This window comes from Canis aureus, chromosome 3 (assembly GCF_053574225.1).
Source record: "Canis aureus isolate CA01 chromosome 3, VMU_Caureus_v.1.0, whole genome shotgun sequence".
In the NCBI taxonomy this organism is placed as follows: Eukaryota; Metazoa; Chordata; class Mammalia; order Carnivora; family Canidae; genus Canis; species Canis aureus.
In genome coordinates this window covers 39,831,213-39,855,892 of record NC_135613.1, presented here as the reverse complement: position 1 = coordinate 39,855,892, position 24,680 = coordinate 39,831,213, and the positions used below count along the sequence as shown (strand labels likewise).

Below are 24,680 nucleotides of genomic sequence, written 5' to 3'. Positions count from 1 at the left end.
GATCTCTTGCTGGTGGTTAGTGTTAGTCCAATGGATGCAAAATGTCACAAAACTTTTGGATGCTCAAGTAAATGTAACAGAGCTGGAAGTGTGGGTGAAGAAATGAAATGATGGCAACAAGATGTGGAGGGCAGTAGGGGAAGATGCTGGAAAATCTAAGAGCCAGTCAAAGGCAACACGATTGATCATGAGAACTGATGTCAGACTGTGTTTTAGGAAGATCATTTTGGAGGCTGGTTGATAACTGAGAGGAGATGGGTAAGACTGAAGAAGAGGCAGCCAAAAACTTGATGGAATTCTCAATATTTCTAGGGCTGCACCTGACCATGGAGTATATCCTGTCCAGGAAATGGAAGTATTTCTTCCCCAATATCCTCTATTTGGATGGACTGTCTGGGAAATAAGGTGCAAACTTAGTCATTGTCTTGAATTCTTTTTTGATGACTCTGCTTTCCAGTTATCAAAGAATCCTTTAACTTAGAGTCATTTGTTGAAGAATCCTTCCTCTTATGAGTCTTCTTGATAATCACACTTTTGTCTCAAAACTAATTTCTGCTTTTATCATACGGGTCTAGAAGATCTGACCATTCTGGGATAGTGATTAATAAAGAGACAATGGATGAAACCTGGTTCCTCTAGTAGGATTCTCACTCTCCCATGTTTTCTCCATTTTGCCTTAAGTAATAACAATACTCCCTTCTTTAAAACTTCTCTTTGCTTTTTAGTACATCTAGTAATGTTTGTCAACCCTCCGTTCTCCCTTGACCCCAACACACACATACATACACACACAAATACATGCCTCTCACATACCTATACTCCTGAAATACTTGACCCTCTCTCAACAGAAACTAGTTCACTCTGACAAAAGATCAGGGTCTATGAAGAGATGATCAGTCATGTAGGTTGAAAAATTTCATGTAGAAAGGTTGCTGTTTCTTGAAGGGCTGAGAATCATCAGCCTTATCAGATGGAAGCCTATTTACCCTTTGGGTCACTCACATCTACCTTCAAGACCTACCTACACTGGCCTTTAGAAAAGCAAAATATTTGATCACCTTCTGTGTAGTACACATAAGAATTTTACATGTGTAGCAATGGAAGAAAATTTACATGGAAGTCTAAACACAAGAATTATTGAAAATAAATTTATAACTGTCATATTGTCCTTCATTTATAATGCCATTGGGTACTTGATGGGATGAGTACTGGGTGATATACTATATGTTGGCAAATTGAACTCCAATAAAAAATATATTAAAAAATAAAAAATAAAAGCTTTTCTTAAGATTTTAAAAAAAATGCCATTGGGGCCATCAGAGAATGCTTTCCTATGGTGCCTAGTGGAGACCTATGAAAGGTAGGCCAGTGGGTCATATAGACAGAGCGAGAGGGCAGGTTGTTATGGGTGATTGCAGTGACGTAATGAGGGAATTGCTGGTATCTGATGAGTTTATTTTACTTCTCAGCTATTTACATGTTTTTATGACTGACAGTTATTTTAAGATATTGAATTGCAATTAGACAATTATTATATTTTAAAAAGATAATTGAGCTTCTTAACAGTGTTTAGATATCTAAACTTTAATAAGAGTATTATTAATCTGGCAAAGATCAAAGCTGGAACATTTTGGTTAAGGGGGTATATTTATTCTCCTTTTAAATATGTCTTGTTCTAAAGCTTGGAGGATTTAAAGGTGTATTTAAAGTTAACTGATGAATTGTTCAACAAAACTATGAAATGTACATTTTTATTATCCATGTTAGAATTTTCCAAAAATGGCTGGCTTGCTTCTCCCTTTAAAGTTACTTTAAATATAAACTAAGTAAATAAATAAAAGGAAGAAACGTGGAAATCTAGTCAGCTAGTTTACAGTCATATGATTTTTTTTCAGAAACCTTTTCTCCGACCAAGATTGTACATGTGAAAGGATGCTCTAATTTTTCATAGCACTTCAAATCCTCTTCTGCCCAAACACCAAATTTCCTCAGAAATGGCTTAACATTTTTTTTTTTTTGGTCAAGCCATAGTTGAGGACTATTCTTTAATTCTAGAAAAAAAAATCTCCTCTGTCTCATTTTTATTTGTACAAAAAGTGGTTAAAATGGGACAATACCATTTTTTTTACCCTGAATGGTGACTGCCAGCTATTAAAATGCTAATTTCAAAAAAAATACAAAAAACCAAATAGAAGAGCCAAAGACAGCCAGGAAACAAGAGGAATGAAGTCTACTGAGTGATTAATCATTTGATTAACCAGGTAAGTCTCTGGCACATTACTAATTAGCTCACTTACAAAGCCCTGGACTGAGCAGCCCTGGTTTGATTAAAGAGGTGCCGAGCCATTCAAACCCTGATGCTTGAGCTTCTTTTATAAAACAAAATGCGACTTTCATGCTAAACTCATCTCTTTAATCCAGCTGTGATTTCTCAGGCCTCTGACACTCAGGCCTAGGCACATAAATCAAAGAGTAGAAAATGGTCACTATGAATGTTCAGAGAATATGATCTATATTTTAGGACTTTTTTTTTTTGATTTAAAAAGGGGTTGCTTAAATTATGAGGTTGTGGCAACTACCTGTTGACTGTCTTAAAGCTGCTCCTTTTAATGACCCTAGGTTACCTGGAGGCATTGGTAAAGGCTCTGCCTTTGTAGGAGGGAATAAATCTCTCACTACTCTCTGTTACTCTGGGAGGATTTATGAGCTCTAAAAAAGATATTTGAAATTAATAGAGATCTTCTCAACTTTACTAGGGAGTTTACCCCTTTAAAATATTTTCAAAGCATATTTCTTTGTGGTTAAGTATTTGTATTCTATGTTAATGCTACCCCCACCCCCAGCCTGAAATATCCATCTTCTTGTTGATACTGAAGTAAAGCCATCCTGGCTGCTTAAAGAATAAAAAGGTGTAATGGGCTTTTCCTGCTCCAAGATTCTACTTTGGGTCTCATACAAGATCTTTGCTTCTTTACTTTTAAGCTTGCTTAAGACAACTGAATACTTTCTTGGGCTATGTACCAATGAATTCAGGGGACTCTGTTGTTTCTTTTGTGACTGTTGCAGGAATAAAGAAACTAATAAAAATGTTGCCTGGATCAATTAAGTATAGGGTTAAGGCCAAAGCAAAATCCTTATCTCATGATATTCCAGGCTTTTTTTTTTTTTTTAAGATTTTATTTATTTATTCATGAGAAACACACACAGGGAGGCAGAGGCATAAGCAGAGGGAGAAGCAGGCTCCCTATGGGGAGCCTAATGTGGGACTCGTTCTGGGACTCCGGGATCACACCCTCAGCTGAAGGCAGATGCTCAACCACTGAGCCACCCAAGTGTCCCTCATGATATTCCAGGTGGATCGCATTGTGGCCAGCTGTTGTCTCCTTGTGGGTGTTGTATTCTGAAGGCGCATTGATAAACAGAGCTCATCTGGCAAAGGCCAGGAAGGAGAGGATGGTATGGAAATCTTGTCATGAGAGCAATAGTGAAGAAACTGGAGAAGAAAATACTGGGGCAGACATGGGATAGAGAAACGTTGTACTTGTTTGTCTTTAAATAGTTGAAGGGTGTCATGTTAGGTAATATGAAATGTGTTCTCCATGTTGTGTCCTCCACAGATAGCACAGTGCTTGGTAAAGAGCAAACATAAACAATAGTGGTCACCATTTTTTGAGCACATAACACGTGCCAGTCATTGTAATAGTGTTTTGCTTATGTTATCTCAGTTAGAAATTACTGGGGCACCTGGGTGGCTCAGTCGGTTGAACATCCGTCTTCAGTTCAGGTTGTGATCTCAGGGTCCTGGGATCGAGCCCTACATTGGGCTTACTGCTCCATGGGAAATCTGCTTCTGCTTCTCCCTCTGACCCTCCCCCCACCCCTACTCATGCTCTCTTTCTTCTATCAAGTAAATAAATGAAATCTTAAAAAAAATAAATCATTGCCTGCAATTAATAGCAGAGGAAGCTCAGACTCAAGATTAGACACTTGTCTGAGGTCACTTAATAAATATCTAAGCTAGAATTCAAGCCAGGTCTCTCAGGTCCTCTCCATGGTGCTCTGCCTTTCAAGATACCTCTTATGATGCAACCATGAAGCTGTCACTGAGGTCTGGGGTGAGTCTTCAGAGACCAAATTCCATTTCTTATCTTTTTCCTTGTGGATGAAGAATTGCAGTTGGGGAAACAGAGGTTCCATAGCCATTATGTTCCAGAGTCAGGATTGAAACCTATGCCTGCCTCGGACAAAATTCAACCTCATGATGAGTATGTTCTATCACTTTCCTGGTACAAGCAAATGCAATACATGCTTGTCTCTAGTTTGATCTGGATGAAATATTGCTATTACATGTCTGAATCTCTGTTACACTTACCTTCTTCTGCTTACTTTCTGAACACTTGAAAACTCCCTAAGGCTCTGTATCTGAATTCCTAGTTTGCCTTCACTTGGTGCTCACTTTCTCCCTGGATCTTCCACCTGGCCTGCTCTAGCTGACATTCCTCCCTGATGGAGATGGGGATAATATAACCTAAGTTTATGGAGTGTTTTGCATCACTGTGAAGATATGAGATGTAGTACTAGGGTTTATTCTCATCACACTTAAATATTCCTTATAACAATCCCATAAATATAATTAATATTGCCTATGTTTCACAGATTAGCAATCAGTATCTCAGAGAGTTTAGGTAAGTTTCCTCAAGGTCACACAGCTAGTTAATTAATGGCCAATTTAACCTAATTAATAATAATAATAATAATAATAAGGATAATACATACATTCTTTCTACAACATGCATGCTGGGAATAATATCCACGCTTCTCATCTTCACTCGCCAACTTTTTCCTTCTTGCCCTGCAAAGAGCATGAAAAGCCCCTAGTACACTATGGCATCACCAGATAGGTATCACCATCTTCATCATTATCAATTTAAGTTGAAAACTATAAAAAAAAAACCACAAAAATATAAATCACTCTACTTTTAGAGACAGAGGAATTCATTATAAAGAAACTGAGGCCTATAGAAATAAAGTGTAATTCAGCTAGTAAGTAAGAAGGCAGAGCCTTGATTTTAGGATCTTAAAGGTTGGAAGCACATCTATTTAAAACAGGAGCAGATGGATAATTCAGATGTTAGTAGGGGAGGAATAGATAAAGACGGGAAAATGTTTAAGAGAGCTACAAAAGAGGGGCACCTGGCTGGCTCAGTTGGTAGAGCATGTGACTCTTGATCTTAGGATTGTGAGTTTGAGCTCCACATTGGGTGTAGAGATTACTTAAAAATAAATTAATTAGGGCAGCCCTGGTGGCTCAGCGGTTTAGCGCCGCCTGCAGCCCAGGGCATGATCCTGGAGACCGGGGATCGAGTCCCACATCGGGCTCCCTGCATGGAGCCTGCTTCTTCCTCTGCCTGTGTTCTCTCCCTCTCTCTCTCTCCCTCTCTCTCTCTCTCTCTCTCTCCATCTCTATGAATAAATAAATAAAATCTTAAAAAAAATTAAAAAAAATATTTTTAAAAGATCTACAAAAGATAGTGAAAGAGGTGCACCTAGGTGGCTCAGTGAGCTAATGTCTTCCTTCAGCTCAGGTCATGATCTCAGGGTCTTGGGATTGAGCCCCTCATTGGGCTCTGTGCTAAGCAGGGTATCTGCTTGTCCCTCTGTCCCTCTCCCAGCTCGTACACACTCTCAATCAATCAATCAATTAATCGATCAATCAAATATTTTTGAAAAGATAGTGAAAGGTTATAGAAATGTCATGGAAGTCTTAGTAAAACCTAACTAAAAACTTTTAATGGTAGTAGGCTGTCTGTATAGTTACATGTGGGTAGACAAAACAATACTTTTTAGTTCAGAGAGGTTCAGTTAAGTGTTCCCTCCTTAATAAAGAAATGTAAAAATTAAGGTGAGTATGCGTGTATGATCTTAGCAGAAGAGTGTAATGACTTGAGCGCACGTGGGCATATACATGTGACTTGGACTCTTTAGACAGGGATAGATCAGTTTGCCTGCTGAGATAAAAGAGTAGATACCCAAACACCTGCTTCACATGTTACGAAGGGAAGGATCATGACTGGATAGATTGGGGTGGACCTGGCTAAGGTGTACTGGCAAGAAAGGACTCCAAAGAACCTAATGGCCCCAGAATAACTCACTAGGAGAAAAGAGAAACACAGTGATTTCCAGATTTACATATCAAGCTTCATTCTCCCAGACTCGTGTATCCATCCTGACATCTCCATTTAATAGGTCCAAGGAATAATCTCTTGATTCTCTCTGCTCAGACCCCTCCACTGGTTTCTCATCTTGCTCAGAGTAAAAGTCGAGGTCTTTACATAGCCGCTAGTATGCTTTATGGTCTGGCCTCTGCTTGTCCTCTTATGATTCTGTTTGGTTCTCTCTGACCCTGCCACACTGGCCTCCTTGATGTTTCTCAGGCATGACAGGCATGCTCTGGCATCAGGGCTTTTGCATTTGCTCTTTTCTCTGCTTTCGACTATCACCAGATATTCACGATACCTGTCTGCTTGTTTCATTTGGATTTCAGAAACCAACCTTACTTCGAGGCCTCCTGCAAGCCACCCACCTAGAACAGCCAGAACTTTCCCTCACCACCTTCCCCCTTGATACTTTATCACTGTGCCTTATCTTGTTTCTCTTCCTTGCCCTTGTCACTATCTGACATTTTATTTTTGTTGTTGTTCATTTGCTTGTTTTCTCTCTTTCTCAATTAGAAATATGAGCTACCAAAAAAAAAAAAAAAAAAAAGAAAGAAAAAAGAAAAAAAAAGAAAGAAATATGAGCCACCATGTTCCCTTTTCCCAGGCACCTAATGGGCACTTGTAAGTATTTTTAAATGAATGAATAGAATGGGCACCTGGGTATGTGACCTTGGTCAACCTAAGAATTAAGAGATTGTGATGATTGCTGCCCTGGAAAGTGGTAGGGGGCTGGTGGTGGACTGCTGTCTTGTCAGATCTCACAGGTCCAGTCTCAATAGTGACCTCATGTGGCATGAGAGTCAAAGTCAGCAGCGGGCTGACTTTAGACCCTTTACTTTTCTCTCAGCCTGGTCTGGCCTTTGTCAGTAGGACTGAGTAAGCCCGAAGGGGTCATAGGCAATTCTAGGTGATATGTTTTTAAATTTTTAATTCAACACATGCTGTGATAAGACAATGTATTCACATGGTTCAAAATGTAAAAGTAGCATAAGGTAGGTACTATTGCCCTCTCACCTCTGCTCCTAGTCACCCAGAAATCCTCCTCAGTTTTTTGTGTGGCCTTCTGGAAATATTCTATGCAAATTTAAAGAAATACATATAGAGGCCTATATATTTTCTATTTTATTTTATGCACAATATAGGATATTACACATACTGTTCTGTATCTTGTATTTTTGAAGATGAAACATCCACAGTGAAGTACAGATATTTTATGTACAATTGGTAAATTTGCCTTCCAATATATACTCATATAATCATCATCCACACCAAGACATGTATTTCTAGCACCCTGGCATCTCCCTTGTGCCTCTTCTGTTTCTCTTGAGGTCATTACTGTTCTTTTATCACTGTCTTGAATGCCATAGGATGGAATCATGGGCTACTGTGTTCCTGGTCTTGAATGCCATAAGGATGGAATCATGGGCTACTGTGTTCCTGCCTGTTCCACTCAAGATCATGGGCTTTTTAATATAAAGACATAACCTGTTTGTGATGATTGTATCTCATAAAGATAAAGGACATGAAGAATTTCCCCATCCTCTTTTATGATTACATGGTTTCCCTTTGCAAGAATGCCCCTATATTTTACATCACCATACGACCCTGATGCAGATGGGTGTTGCAACAAAATAGGCATAAACACTTGTGCAAGCACATCTGGTCATTGAATACAAGGGAGTGGAATTGCTAGGTCAAAGAGTGTGTGTGTGTATACTTTTGAGAAGTATGCCCAGTGTCCTCCAGTGGCATTTATAGAGATGCACAACCCCATCAACAATGCCTGAGAGTGCTTATTTCCCTCACGACATCTAAGTGCTTTCAAACTATGGAGCTTTGCCAATTTTAAAGAAAGTGTGACATCTTAGTATATTTTCTCATTATGAGTGAGATCGAACACTTCTTATTTTAAAGACATATTTTTGTAAACCTTGTACATGTAATTTGACCATTTTCAATGGAATTATTTTCTCTTATTTCTCTCTGAATACCCTATAGGTATTAGGAAAATTATCCTTTTGATGTGATAGAAGTTCCAGATATATTTTCCCCATATCTCATTTGTCTTCTATTTTATTTTAGCCATTTACAAATATTTTTATGTGGTCAAATTTATTAATTTGTTTAGTTTCGGGGTTTTGTGTTATTGCTTAAAAGGGCTTCTCTACTCCTAGACTGTTAAAATAAATCATATATTTTTTTCTGGTCTTTTTATAGTTTCCTTTTAAATTATTAAACATTTTGATACTTCTAGAAGTCATTTGTGAGTAAGGTATGAAGTAGGGATCCAACATCCCCCACCCCCCGCCTGGCCCCTGACTGCACCTATCACACTCATTCTGTTTATTCATGGATCTAGTTTTCCCCAAATTGAAATGCCCCTTCTCATAAACCAAATGTCCCTATGCATTTGGGTTTATTTCATAATTTGATGTTCTGTTTATCTGTGTACCAGACTAAACTATTGTAGCTTTACATTGTTTTAATATCTGGAAGACTTATAAATAGGGGTATATAAATGTGAGGTACTGTTTTTCCTTCTAATAATGACAGCAGGCTCCATAGAAGTTAATTATAATAATTAAAGAAATATAACTATATTTGCATCTCAAATTTGGGGAACAAGACACAGTAGCCAGAGAAGAATAAAACATAGCAATAAGAAGGATCTTAGACTAAGATTCCAAAGTATATTCTTATCTCTCTCCTAACCTCCACCCCCTTTTCCTGGTGCACACACACACACACACACACACACATGCACACACGCACACACGCACACACGCACACTGCAGATTGCCTGCTTGGAGCAGACACAATAGTGTGGATGGTAACATAAAATTGCTAAGTCAGGACTTGATTGTGGAGGCTCTCCCTTCCCTTCTCATCCTCTAAAAGTGATCATATAAATAACAGATTTTATAACTCAGTTTTCTTAATGATTTAGAAATTTATTTCATCTTAATTCATAATTTAAAAAATATTTTTTGAAAAAATTATTTATTGACTACACACTTATAAGAATGGCCAAAGTCCAAAACTTTGCCAACACCAAATGCCAGAGAGGATGTGGAGCAATAAGAACTCTCATTTATTGCTGGTGAGAATGCAAAATGGTATAGCCACTTTGGGAGGTTGGCAGTTTCTTACAAAAATAAACTCAGATCACATGACCTAACACATGTTCCTTGGTGTTTAAAGGAGTTGAAAATTTATGTCCACACAAAAATCTGCACACAAGTGTTTATAGCAGTTTTATTCATTATTACCAAAACTTGGATTTGGCAAGATGTCCTTCAGTAGGTGAATGGACCAATAAACTGGTACATCCAGGCAATGGAATATTATTCAGCACTAAGAGAAAATGAGCTCTCAAGTCATGAAAACACATGAAAGAAGCTTAAATGCATGCTTTCAAGTAAAAGAAGGAAATCTGAGAAGGCCACATGTTGTATGACTCCAACTATATGATATTCTGAAAAAGGCAAAACTATGGAGATAGTAAAGAAATCACTGGTCACCAAGGGTTAGGGGTAAGGAAGGGATAAATAAAACACAGAAGATTTCTATTCCACACAGTGGTATAATAGTGAATACATGTCATTATGCATTTGTCAAAACCCTACATTTGTCAGTGGGGTTTCACTGATTATAACAACTGTACCACTCTGGTGTGGGTCATTAGTAGTGAGAGAGGTTATGGGTGTGGGGGAGTAGGGGTATTTGTGAAATCTCTCTACCTTCTTTTCAGTTTTGCTGTGAACTTAAAACTACACTAAAAACCAAAGTCCGTTTAAGAATGTTTTTAAAAAAGTATTGAGTTTCCATTATATTTTAGGTTCCTCAAAGGTTGTTGGGATTAAATGATTGTCCCTGCCTTCATGGATCTTGAGAATGCCGATGTAAAGGTTAAGTGATGTCTGATGAAGGAGTCCTAAGCAGTCTTGGAGGGGAAGCAGTAAGAGTTGAAAGGGCTTTGGTGGCAGTCAGCTGTTAAGATTCTGACTACATAACTTACAGGCACAATTTTGGGCATATTTTTTGAGACTCATATGCTCGATTGCAAGAAGGAGATAAAAATGTTTCCCTTGTAATACTCTTTTGAGGATTAAATGATACATGTAAAGGGCCTAGAGTAGCACCTGGCACATAATAGGTGTTTATGAGATAACGGGTTCTTTCTACTGTTTTGTGTGCCATTCCACTTGGGCAAAACAAAGGGCAACCTAGCTCAGAGAGTATTGGCTAATACTTTCTGAATATGTAGCATGCATACCTCTGTAGAGAGCTTGCCTGGCTTTGGCAATTTCCCCCAGAATCTTCCCAGATTGCACATGTTCTTTGCAAACTATTAGACATAGACTAAACATTCATCTTCCACTTCCATGTGCCTTTCCTTGGGCTTCTCATGTTTACGTTTACCTCTTCCCTTTGGCTGAAAACTTGGCTTTGTTAAGGAAATTCCCAAGTGAAATGCTCTTCTTTTAAATTAAGAAGGTAGATGCTTTTGACAACTGAACATCATTATGATATTTATACTACGTATAATATTCCTAACATCTGCTTCTATGTCAGTTTCCCAAGGCCTAAGGTGACTAATGATATGACAGGCTGATACAAAATCAACTGTGTCAGTTTGATGCACAGCTCTGCTTTTGAGGGGAGGCATTGGAGGTCAGAGCTGAGTGCTCTTTAGCATCAGTGTGAGGAGAGACTGAATTCTGTAACCCAGACAGGAAATCTGTGCCATGTGTCTGACATCCATTCTGGATTAGATCCCCTTCTTCATTACTCCTCCAGCTCCTTGAATGTTTGCCCCTGGACAGGTAGTGTTGGGCAGTGATTAAATTCTGTGGGCTCTGGAATCTGACTGTGGGGTTCAGAGCCAAGTACCATCACGAAGACATTCTGGATCTGTATTAAATTGCTTATCCACTTTGTGGATAAAGCAACAAAAGTGGATAAAGTTCTAGGGAACTAGTTTTTTTTATCTGTAAAATGGGCTTAATAATAGCACTTACCTCACGTGGCTGATGTGAGGATTGAGTGAATTAATGCCTAAGAAGCACGTGCTTCAAAGACAACCATACGAGATGAGTGGAATTATTAAAAGTGTTCAAAAATGCTTGATATGTTTTTCTATATCAAGACAGTTATCACACTGAATTGTAAACCTTTATTTCCTTGTGTCTTTGCCCCACTAGCCCATGAGGTTTTGGTGGCAGTAAATATGTTTTGTTCATTGTCCTATCTCCAGATCCTAGCCTTGAGCTAGCACACAATATGCATTCAATATTTGTTTCAAAAGTAACAACAGCATGGATGGCTCTTCAAGGCATTGTGCTAAGTGAGATAGGTCAAGTGAAGGCAAATACTGTATCCTATCACTTATCTGTGGAATCCAAAAAGCTTAACTGGTAAAAACAGAGTAAAATGGTGGTTACCAAGGGCTGGGGGTGGTAGAGTTGTGGAAATGATGTTTAAGGGTGCAAACTTGCAATAGTTGATAACTAAGTTCTGGAAACCTAATTTGTGCAGCATAGTGATTATAGTCAACTATACTGTACTATAAACTTCAAAGTTGTTAAGAGACTAGATCTTAATTATTCTCAACACAAGGAAAAAAGATAATTATGTGACATGAGGTGATAATTAAGTTGCAATATATAAAGGCATCAAATCAATAGATTGTACACCTTAAACTTACACAATGTCACATGTCAATTATGTATCAATTTAAAACGCTAAATAAAAAAATGAATGAATGGATAATATATCACTCTGGTCCATTGATTCAGTAGTTGTGTGGGGACTTGAGGTAGTGTGGTGTGAGTAGGCAGGAAGATGTTTCTAGAGAGATCATTCAGGTTGTATACTGAACAAGCCCAAAGACTAACATTCATGTAAACTGAAAAAATATTCTTATAAACCATAAAGAAATAATATTTTTTTTCACATGAATAATTATTCTTAGAGTTGATTTTAATGACTAAAACCATTATAATATTTAAAGATTGGTATTTTTTTAAAGTTATAGTTTGGATAGGACTCAGAAATGTGATTTGTATAATATTTCTTTTCTTTTTTTAAAAACTACTTTACATTTACACTGGGACTTAGGGGAAATGCTGGAGTGGTGGGGTGTGTCTAAGTGCTCTAACCAGATTCTGAAAATGGTACTTGGCCCTCTCTGATTTGCCATGTTTCTGCTTTTGCCTGCAGGGGAAGTCCAATCTGTTCTCAGACCACCAGAGCGTCTCTCTGCCTCTTCTAAAACCCCTCTGTATCGGTATGAAAGAAGATTTTTGGTCAGATGTATCCAAGGGCTGTGTCCACTTGCTGCCTTACATTTCTGCTCCTGTGCAGTCATCACACCCTTGCAGGGAGGGCTTGGTCCAAACCAGGAGGCTGGCCCTCTTCATTCTCAGTATCTTGGTGGATACATCAGGTTGGTTCTGCTTTGCACATGTGGCTGTCTTTGATATAGTCAGAAATAGGGAGCCCTTCTTACACTTACACCCCCAGGCATGAGCTTCACTCCAGCTTATTAGAGAAACTCTGAATTAGGTAATCACTTACTTGGTTTCTTTTCTACAACTTTTCATTATATGCACAGCTTCCTTAGTTAGTCATCCTGAGGGGGGAGGAGGGCTGTGTGTTAATATTTGAGAAATAAAACCCCACCCTCAAACCCCCAAATGTCATGGTCCTTGAAGTGTTATGAGAGGCCAACTGCTATGGAAGTTAAAGGCCGAGTTTCTAGAATCAGAAAGACCAGCATTGAATCTGGGCTTCATTACTCTGGGACTTGAAAATGTGTCTTAATCTTAACCTAAGTTTCAAAAAAAAAAAAAAAAATCTTAATCTAAGTTACTTCATTGTGAAAGGGAAGCATGTTTGTATCTACTACATAGGGTTGTTGTGCAAATTCTGTCCAATAATGCATGTAAAGCACTTACTGCAATCAGTGTCTGTAGGAAGTGGACAATAAGTGCTAAGTAAATCATTTTAGTTTCTAAAATGTCTGTAGGTACTCCTGAGGACAATCAAGAGTACCTACAGCCATGCAGCATATTTTTATTCAAAAAGATAATTAAATTCAATTAAAAAAAGCTTTCTCCCAAAGTGGGACTTAGAATTAGCTGTGGATTTTAATATTTTTCTTCTCAATATGTGGACAGTTTCTGTATGGTTTATTTCCCACAGTTTTTTTTTTTTTTTTAACACATGTGTTCCTGCCCTTTACTTCATAGTGTCAGCACTTTCAGGTCATGGGGGACACTTAGCAGGGACAACTAAATCAGTTTCAGGGGCAGAAAAGATTACTGGAGAAAATGGCAACTCAACTGGCAAGAGAGAGTTACCCAAGCATAGAGTGGGGGCAGAGGGTCTCCTGGCCAGCACCACCCACAGGAGAGAGAAAGTTTGAGTGCTGGGGGCTTGCAAGTCATTTGTTATGATTGGGGTTAAAGGAGAGAAAGGAGTGGCTCTAGGTAAGTATTCCATCATTGGCAGGGGTTGGGTCATAGAGGTTCTATAACTGGACACGAGAGAGAGGGCTTTCTAATAAGGGCAATGGAGAATCACTGAGGGGTTTTTAATAAGGCGGCTTATATGAGAAAGTGTTTTCTTTAGAATGACTTTTCCTTACTGCAGTGTGAAGAATGGGTAGAGAAAGAAAGGCAAGAGGCAATGAGACCACTTAGGAAGTTACAGGAATCAGGCTGCCAGGAGATGGTGGTGATTTACACAAACATGGTGTTCTTGGGGATGGAGAAGAGTAGGTGAATTCTAGAGATATTTTAGAGGTTAATGTATAGAGCTCCATGATTTATTGGTTAAAAGTAGTGAGAAAGAGGTGAAACATTTAAGTCTTAAGATTTAAGTAACTGGTTGATGGCGGTATCATTACTTAAGGTAAGGGCATGTTTTGTGAGAAAGAAAATAAATTACTCAGCCATTAGAAACGACAAATACCCACCATTTGCTTCAACGTGGATGGAACTGGAGGGTATTATGCTGAGTGAAGTAAGTCAATCGGAGAAGGACAAACATTGTATGTTCTCATTCATTTGGGGAATATAAATAATAGTGAAAGGGAATAGAAGGGAAGGGAGAAGAAATGTGTGGGAAATATCAGAAAGGGAGACAGAACATAAAGACTCCTAACTCTGGGAAACGAACTAGGGGTGGTGGAAGGGAAGGAGGGCGGGGGGTGGGGGTGAGTGGGTGACGGGCACTGAGGGGGGACCCTTGACGGGATGAGCACTGGGTGTTATTCTGTATGTTGGTAAATTGAACACCAATAAAAAATTATTTTATTTAAAAAAAAGAAAATAAATTCAATTTTGTACATTCTCTATCAAAACAGGATGAAAACCAGGAGGTAATAACATGAAGCCAAGGGAAGAAGGCTTACCTAGGAGAAAGGAATGGTCACCAGTAGCAACGCTGCTGAGAAATCAAATAAAAAAGAAAGAAATCAGTAAAGTTTATCAGGGAGATCCAGGTTTCAGTTAGAAAAAAACAAATGGTGGAATTATTAAACAGGTTAAAGATGCAAAAGGGTGAAGTATCATGGGGGAAGTTTTCTAGTGCAGAGGTTTGGGAACAAGGGGAGGACTAGAAAATGAGTCTGTGAAAAGTCAAACAGCAGCATCAATAATGTTTATGGTGTGTGTACTATGTACCTTGTAAAGTGTTTTACCAGTGTTACTGAATTTGATACTCTCACTATCTCATGATGGGCACTTTTATAAGGTCCTTTTCATAGATGACAACAGAAGTTCTGAAAGATTAAATACACTTACCTAAGATCACATAGCTAGTAAGTGAGAATCCAAATTTGAACACAACCATAGCCTCAGAACCCTGCTCATAACCCCCAGCTATGCTGCTGCTTAGATATCATGCACAAAACACTGTGAAGAGTAGAATATGAGAAATAACAGATGGCCACAAAGACCTGGGTCTTTGCGAGTCTGACCCTGTGAATTACATCATTTGGGATCCCTTGCAGGTTGCCTTCTGATTGGGTTCAGTCAATGAGAGATTGGTAGGCAGAAGGAGAGAGATATCTTTCCTGTTTTGATGTCCTATGTCCGGAAATAGCTGTCTACCTCTGGCAGCCCCTCCTCCTTCAGGGCACCAGTCCTCACTGAACCTTTCTGTAAGCCCATTAAGCCATAGTGGGGAGTAACTGTCCAGCTATTGCTGGCCCCTGGGCACCTCACCATCCCTTATTTATTCTCTTAACTATATGCACACCTTTCTACTTAGGGGCTTCATTAGAGTCTCCGCATTTGAATCATCTGGAAATGAATCATTTCTCCTGCAGTGACCCTGAATGATAGAGGCAGTAGCCAAGGGGTATTGGAGACATGGGGACTAAACGATTTAACTGGCAGCAAAGCCTATACACTCTATCACCATAAATAGCAGTGATGAGAGTCATAACACTCACAGTTGTTGGCACTCTACAATTTATAAAACGCCTTCACATAAGTTATATCATTTGAGTCAAGAAATAATCCCCAATAGTAGGTGTTTTTACATTTACATAAGCCAATTGAAACTCAGAAAAGTTAATTTGCCCAAGGTCTCCCAATTGGCAGAACTGAGTTTCTGAACCCAGACCTCCTGAGACCAGGACAAGCATTCTTTCTACTGCACCTCGTCTGCTTTCCATTTGTTAGTGAGGTGGCAGGATGCCTTTTCTGTATAAAGCTTCCTGCAGTGGGCAGGCAAAGAACGTCTAAATCATGTCAGGAATCCCCAAGGATGCAGTGCATTTCACATGTAGCTAAATTCACATGAAACAAAAATTCCCTCCATCTCCTGGGACCTGTCTCACTGCGTGTAGGATGAAGAAGACTAATAAAGTATGCCAGCTTCACCAACAGTATCAGTGTAGAATGGGAACTGATAAACAGTCTCTGGGGGGCTGAAAATAACTGGAAAAAATTCTAAAAATCACCCCACAATGCCAGGAGATCATGCTGATGATTTCATTGAGCTTAATCCTTGGGTCTACACCCCTTTCCCCACATATTGGGCATTTCTTCTATGACTGTTGCTTATTTCTCAAGATCAGTACTAACTGACCATAGATTCACATTTGAAAACATCTTTTAAGAGCCTATTCTATGCCAGATGTTTTCACATGCGTGATCTCATTTGAATTCCATAGTAGCCCAGACAGGTGAAGTGTCTTTCCTCAAGGCTGTAGGGCTAGTAAGAGGATGGAATAAAACCTAGGTCTCCTGGTACTTTTCAGACTATAAAGCCTTCAGTTCCACTGCTATCCATGAGAAAGCAGCTCCTGCAATTTCTTGCTCATTTAAAAAATTAATTAATTAATTAATTAATTAATCAATCTATATATCTGAATTATAATTGACATAAAATGTTAGTTTCATGTGTACAAGATGGTTGTTTGATATTATTTGATGGTTATTTGATATTGTATTATTATACATTATGAAATAATGTATGAAATAATCACCATGATAGGTCTAGTTACCATCTGTTACTATATGAAATTATTTCAACATTATTGACTATATTTCCTATGCTGTACATTACATATTGGTGACTTATTCATTTTACAACTGGAATTTTTGCCTCTTCTTCACATAATTCACACATACCCACATCGCATCCCTTCTGACAACCATCAGTTTGTTCTATGTGTTTATGAATCTGTTTCTGTTTTGTTTGTCCATTTGTTTTGTTTTACTTTTTTAAATTTTTAATTTTTTTTCAATTTTTTTAATTGAAATTCGATTTGCCAACATATAGTATAACACCCCATTGCTCATCCTATCAAGTGCCCTCCTCAGTGTCTGTCTTGTGTTTTAGATTTTACAGAAGTGAAATCATATAGTATTTGTCTTTCTCTGTCTGACTTATTTCATTATTATATACCCCTTAGGTCCAGCCATATTGTTGCCTATAGCAGGATTTCATTCTTTTTAATAGGTGAGTAATTGCTATTTTACTCATATTTTAAAAATCCATTCATCAATGGATGTTTTTGCCGCTTTTATAACTTGGCTATTGTAAATAATGCCGCAATGTACATGGGATGCATGTATCTTTTCAAATTAATGTTTTCATTTTATTTAGACAAATACCCAGAAATGACATTGCTGGATTGTATGCTAGTTTTATTCTTAATTTTTTTAGAGATCTCCGAACTATTTTGCATGATGACTGCATCAATTTACATTCCTACCAACAGTACACATCTTTGTCAACACTTATTATTTATCTTTTTGATAATAGCCATTCTGACAGGTGTGAGATGATAGCTCATTGTGGTTTTAATTTTCATTTCCCTGATGATTAGTAATGTTGAGTATATACTCAATACTGTATACAGATGTATATACAGTATTTTTCTTTAGAAAAATGCCTTTTCAGATAGATCCTTTGCTCATTTTCTAATCAGGTTTTTGTTCTGTTATTGAGTTGTATGGGTACTTTATATATTTTGGCTACCAACCCCTTTTTGGTTATATCATTTGCAAGTATCTTCTTTAATTCAGCAAATTGTCTTTTGGTTTTATTGATGGATTCCTTCATTATGCAAAACCTTTTAGTTGGGGGATCCTTGTGTGGCTCAGTGGTTCAGCGCCTGCCTTTGGCCCAGGGCGTGATCCTGGAGTCCCAGGATTGAGTCCCATGTCAGGCTCCCGGCATGGAGCCTGCTTCTCCTTCTGCCTGTGTCTCTGCCAATCTCTCTCTCTCTCTCTCTGTCTATCATGAGTAAATAAATAAAGTCTTTAAAAATAATAAAAATAAAAAACCATACAAAACATATCATATATGTTAAAAAAAAAGAACCTTTTAGTTAGATGTAGTCCCATTTGTTTATTTTTTTTCCCTTGCATGAGGAGTCATATTCAAAAACATATTGTTAAGAGTGATGTCGAAGAGCTTACTGCTTATGTTTTATTCTAGGAGTTTTATGGCTCCAGGTCTTGCATTTAAGTCTTTAATCCATTTTGAGTTTATTTTTGCATTTAGTGTAAGAAAGTGGTCCGGTTTTATTTTTGTATGTAGCTGTCCAGTTTTCCCAACATGTTTAAGGGAAACTGAAAGAAGAATTCAGTTCATGAGGTTGAAACTGTTGATTCAATCTAGGAGTGTAGGGAAGGGACTCTGCTGAATAAATAGGGAATAAGGCTGATGACATGGAGATTTGTATTTTCAAAATTCCAAATCCAAGTCTTCCTTTCATCTTTCCCTTGATGCTTAGAGAGAAAAGAAGATGTCTAAATTTGTTTGTTTGCTTATTTTTGGATTATGAGAAAATAGACTTGGAAAAGCCCTCCACTAAAAGCTCCTGAGAGTTGTTCTAACCCAGTGCTCCAGTCTGAGCAGAATAATTCCCTTAAAGTGACCATGACAATGCAATCAATATAAACTAGCCATTATTCTTTTTATTATTGTTTGTTGCCTCAATTATTGAAATAATGTACTAGCTTCAGGGTTTATAACCTTCTTAACTAATGGTTCATCCAGATATCATTCTTGATGTCTTCATTCTTGGATTCTTCAATCTCGAAGTGTGACAATAACAGCCTGAACGTGGCAGTGGCAATGAAGATGCAGAGACCCTTCTGTTCAATAAGCTTCTAGATGTTTAGCATGGAGTACAAGTCTTCTCAGTTTGACCCAAAATTATGCTCTTGCCATGTACGTTACCTGCTTATGATTCTCCTCCATGCACATCGAGCTACAGTTGCACCAAATTATTCAAGCTCCTTGAATATACCATATCTTCATGGTTCTGTGAGATTTTCCTGCAGCAAACTCTCATCATTTTCCATTTGAGGAATGTCTGTGTTTAGTTTAGAACCCAGTTAAATCACTTTTCTCCAGAGTCTTCCTTGGTTCCCTCCTCTCATTCCTACTGCTCTGGAACTGATTACTCCTTTTATTGTGCTCCTTAAGTATTGACATCTTACCTTTAGCATAGGGCTTATCATTTATAGAAAGCAAACTATTTGCATTCCTGACACCAATAAACTCTCCTCAAGAGAAATAGCTGTTCTAAAGTAGGCACTCAGTGGAAGCCAATATCTGAGTAAGGAATTTAATTCTCATTTCCTGTGTGGAGGATTCTAGTATTTGATAATTCTCTGATCCTCACGAAGCATTCCAGATTGTGGTTACACAACGGCAATTTATATCTTTGCTTTCAGATAGGACCAAACTTTGGCTCGATGCCTAACAATATAGTGGACATAAATTAACAGTGGAGCAATTTACAGTCTGTCATGTCTTATTGCTTAATGAATTTGTCAAAAATCATATTACTCTGAAAATTATGGCAAGTAGGGTCCATGGGGCTTATGTCTTTAAGAACAAGATTGTTCCAGCCTCACTCAAGCAAAACTGCTTCACTATGTTCCTCTTTTTAATGTGGACACCAGAATCTCTGAGCACTTCTGTTTATTTATCAAATCTCTGTTGACTTTCACTTTGCATTAGGACTATCAGGGATGACCTTGGCCAGTTTGCAAATCCTCAACCCCAGTCCACCTGCTGTCAGAGCCAAATAGGATTTAGGAGTCTCTTAAACTCCTGATTCTATGCTAATATGATGTCATCCATTTCTGGCTTATGCTTACCCTATACTTTATTACTCATTTTTCAAACAAAGCCAAAGTCTTGTCCTTTGTAATGAGGGCACCAAGTAGAACCCCCTATTAGCTCTGCCCCAACTGTTCCTTCATCCTCTTCCTCTTTTCCCATCTATTTACTCTCCAACCTCTTAGTCTTTGTTCCTCTTTTTTTTCTCAGAATATGAATCATTTTTTAATGATGCTATTTCATGGGATAAAGAATCAGATAGTCTTGGGTTCCTCTAGGCACTACTTTCCTCATTTGTAAAATGAGATTAACAACTAACTCATTGGGCTAGTGTGAAGATTAGGGTGTGCCTGGCATCCATCCATCCATCCATCCATCCATCCATCCATCATCCATTTAAAACTCATTCATTCATGTTGTAAATATTTGAGAACTTAAAATGGGCCAGGCCCAAGGCTTGTTACTTAGATGGATAGTTGAACTTAGGCTTTAGTGTCAAGGACCTTGGTGACCACTGGGAGGATGGACAAATTAAAAAATAACTAAAAACTAAGATGGGAAGTTGAATGATTGAGACATGTTCAGACAAGTTGACAGTTTCACAGTGATCTTCGCAGGGCTCCTGGAAAGTGCGTGGAGGGCTGCCAGAGCTCTGTTCTGGAGGGAGAACTGTCCTTAGGTTTGAGGCCATAGTTAATACTCAGAAATGATGATGGCACTGCTGGTGGGAGCAACAGCACTGGCAATAGTGGTTTTGATTGTTGTTATCATATCTCTGTTAGTTTCTATCTTTCCTGTCTCTGTTACTCTTTCAGTTCTTTTTGCAAGGCTCTCTCTATCCTTTACATTTCTGCATTTCTCTTTTCACACCCTATCTATCTTATAATTCTTTTGGGAGCATGTAACTATGGATTAACTGATGGCCGATTAAAACACAATTGGATCTTTTTATTATGTATTTTTCCTAAGGAAAAATTACCCCAGTGGCACCTGAACATATGGAAGAGCCACGGCTAGGTTGCAAACCAGTGGGGGCTGCCCCATGAAGGTGGCAGATGCCCCGGGGCAGCTCCCTGGCTCATCCCGTGATCTGTCTGGTTGGCCAAATGGAAGCAGGCCAGGCACCTAACAGTTAACTGTGATGCTTTTTTCCCCATTTCATTTCAATCTCTTTGTTCCATGCAACCAAAGAGCTAATGCCTGGCGAATTTATTATGACCCATTGTTTGGCTTGTGGAATAAACCGATTCTTCCCCTTTCTGTGTTCTGACTCCCCCTTTTGTCTGCAATTTTATTTTACGGTTCTTTTTGTACACATCCAACACATGCTGAGGTTATTGAAAAGCACAAATTACACAGAATTCAATTTGCATATCTATTGAGGGTCCAATCCCAGAGTCCTTAGTCAGGCAAAATGCCCATTGACTCTTACCTCCTTTACTCTGCTCCTTCTTGGCACCAAAACCTGCAGGCTGCCCCTCTGCTGTTTCTAGCAGACCTGGCAAATGGCCTTCATGAATGGTTTCAGCAGAGTCACACCATAGAGGACAACAAGTTGGGTTTTTGTAAACTTCCAACAAAGTCACTCAGAATATCTTCATGGGCAAGGTAGATAGAGAGAGGTCAGATGACAGCTAAGTGGGGTCAATTTAGTACTGGTGTGACCAAGAAAGTACAGGTGTTGGAGTCACTCAGGGTTATGTGTGAATCCCTGCTCTGTCAATTACTTGCTCTAAAAAGTTTTATTTTAACATAGCTGTCAGTTCACATGCAGTTGTAAGAAATACAGAGAGGAGTACTCATGTACCTACATCCTGTTTCTCCCATCCTTTGATTTTGACCTTGGACAAGGTACTTAATTTAGCTAAGTCTCATTTTCTTCACCTGTAAAATGGAAGAAATAATAGTACATAGTGTATGAGATTGTTTTGAAGATCATCTGAGACCATCTATGAAACAACCTGGCATAGAACTTGTACTCAGACTGTCCTCAATAAACAAATATTTTCCTCAGAGTAAATGATGATAGCCTAATAATTCTGATCATTGAGAAATATTAACCTTGAGAGAGTGGTTGGCAGTATATTTATAGTTTAGATCTAAATCCTACTGTCATGAAAAATAGCATATGTATTTAAATTTTGATGTAAGAATGATGTTTTGTAGAAAAAAATTTAAAAAATAGAATAACATAAAAAATCTAGAATCCTAATACCCAGTTAAAATGATTGCTAACATCTTGTTATGTATCTCTCATGAGTATAATTGAAACAACAAAAAATGTGATCATAGTTCTCATGGTCCTTCATAACTATTATTTTAGGGCTGAGTGATGTTGTGCAGTAAGGAATACCACATTTTATTCACCTTTCGAAGGTGTTCAATGTCTTGCAGTATCTTTCCTTTTTTCTCCTCCTCCTCCTCCAACTTCACCTTCAACTCTTCCACCTCTTCTTCCTCTTCCTCCCTTTTTAAAAAACTTATGAAGAGATCTTTATTAAATATCCTGTAAAATAATCTTTGTGCTCATCTCTGATTATTCCCCCAGTGTCCATTTCTAGGAATAAATAATTATGGCTCAAAGAGTCTCCACATTTTATAGTTTTTGATGCATAGTAAACCACATTAGTATCAGTTATTTAGGTCAGTGATTCTTTAATCAGGGTGCATAGCAAAATCATCTTTTAAATCCTGTACTTCTGAGGCTTTACCTCTGGAGATTTTTTCCTGAGGGATCTGGCACATTTAAGTTGCTCCCAGGGGATTCCCATACACATATTTGCTTGGGTACCATTGGCTGAGAGGAAGACAAAGGTAAAATGTGAACAAAAGGAGATCCCTGGGTGACTCAGTAGTTTGGCACCTGCCTTTGGCCCAGGGCGTGATCCTGGAGCCCCCGGATCGAGTCCTGTGTCAGGCTCCTGGCATGGAGCCTGCTTCTCCCTCTGCCTGTGTCTCTGCCTCTCTCTCTCTCTATGTCTATCATAAATAAATAAATAAATAAATAAACAAACAAACAAATAAATAAATAAATAAATCTTTAAAAATATGTCAACAAAATTTTCAAATGACAGGAGGCTGGAAAGAATTAATTAGGCGATAATATCGGTTTTCCCAAAGATGTCCATATACTGGAATAATGGAAGAACATGCTATGGGGACTTACTGTATATGGAACACCCTCTGTAAGCTCCGTGCTCTATTGCCATAGCAGATAGATTATCTGGATGATTGTAGTAATCCAGGCAGGAATGTGTTCTCCTATTTTACAGATGAGGAAATTGAAACTTCAGCATTTGCGGAGCTAAGTTTGGCTTTTTATCTCCAAATCTTGTGCTTTTTAATTTTTCCATACCACAAATTTTTGTTGGTGAATTTAAGAGGGATCAATACAAAGTAATGAAGTTGGACCTCAAATCCAAGAGGACAAAGAAGACCATTAGGAGATATACTTTATCTAAAACATCTTAACAAAGATTTGAAGCAGCATTCTCAAAATGTAATCCAAACATCACTGACTTAGAATTGTTGGTGGGAGAAATTATTAAAAATGCAGGTTCTTAAGCCCCACCATAGATATATTGAATTAGGATCTCTAAGTTGGGACCCAGAAATCTAGATTTCTAATAGACACCTAGATGATTAGCTGCACACCAAAGTCTGAGAACCAATGGCTAAGAGCTTTAGTTAAATTGGGATTTAGTATAAATTGGTAGGGTAATATTCCTGAAAAGATGAAGAAATCTTATTGAGAGCCAAATTTATATTCATCAAAAAGCAAAAGCAACACCTGCACTATTGAAGTCACTTTTGAGCAACTCATTTGAGGATATTTAAAATTTGTAGTGTACACCAAGAGAACTAACCAGCATGGTGGGTGTACTTGATACAGTTCAAGAAACTGCTCAGTCTGTAATAGTGAAAAATATTAGTACCAAAAAGCCTGTAATCAGTGAAAACTTAAGTACCAAAAACCATTGCACTTACCCAATTCTAGTTATAAGTGATGATATTTGCAATTTAATATAAACCAGAATTCAGTTTTTAGGAATATTAGGATTAGATATTAAATTCAAATAGCATATTCTAGATTCCTGCTTTTAATTATTATGTTAAAATACTTTTGTATATGTGGACTGAATGAACTGGTTAAATAAAGGGGTTATAGAAACGACTATTTTTTTTTTCTTGAATCTAGTAAAGTTTGGCTTCCAGAATGTTATATCCTTTATTCATAAAAATTAAGCCTATTGACAGTTTTTTAAAGACTAGAATGAAAGGAGGGCCTTTATGTTAAGACCAAAAGTTTAAAAATTATGTTTAAGCCTTTCACTTAAAATTTAAAGGAAGGTTGGTCAAACATTTCTTAAACAAGATAGAAAAATCACAGGTCATAATAGAAAAAAACAGATAAATTGAACTTCATTAAGGTTAAGAGTTTCTATCCATTGAAAACCCCATTAAGCAAGGGAATATGCAGTTTGCATACTCCTCTGTCCCACCTCCCTTCAGCTCCATGCACCTTACTAAAAGGACTTTCTACAGATAAGCTATTACACGTGCACTCTATGACCTTAGTGCAAATTGGACCAGGGTTGATATGCATATGGCATGGATTGCATCAGTCTTGCAGCTTGTTAATACTTTGAATAGCACTTGCCCTATTCAAGGGCAACAAGCCTCATATAAATATTGATCACTGCTTAACACAAGGAAGAAATTCCTAACGGTCAAAGATGACAGGAACTTCTTGAAGTAGTCGAGTTCCCATTAGTGGGGATGTCAAGTTCTTTGAACAAGTTTTTGCAGATGCTATGAAGAAGACTTGAATACCAATTGAAAGCATGGACAAGATTTATG

The 24,680-nt window shown here is 38.0% G+C and overlaps 1 long non-coding RNA gene across 9 annotated transcripts in view; it reads left to right on the top strand.

Moving 5' to 3' along the window:
• LOC144310698 (uncharacterized) overlaps positions 1 to 24,680 on the top strand; it is a 276,452-nt gene that overhangs the window by 106,627 nt on the left and 145,145 nt on the right. For all 9 annotated transcript variants that reach the window (XR_013376366.1, XR_013376364.1, XR_013376363.1 and 6 more), the window contains 2 exons: positions 12,441 to 12,507; positions 17,152 to 17,198. This is a non-coding gene — a long non-coding RNA (uncharacterized LOC144310698). Of the gene's footprint in view, positions 1 to 12,440; positions 12,508 to 17,151; positions 17,199 to 24,680 lie in introns of those variants that run through there.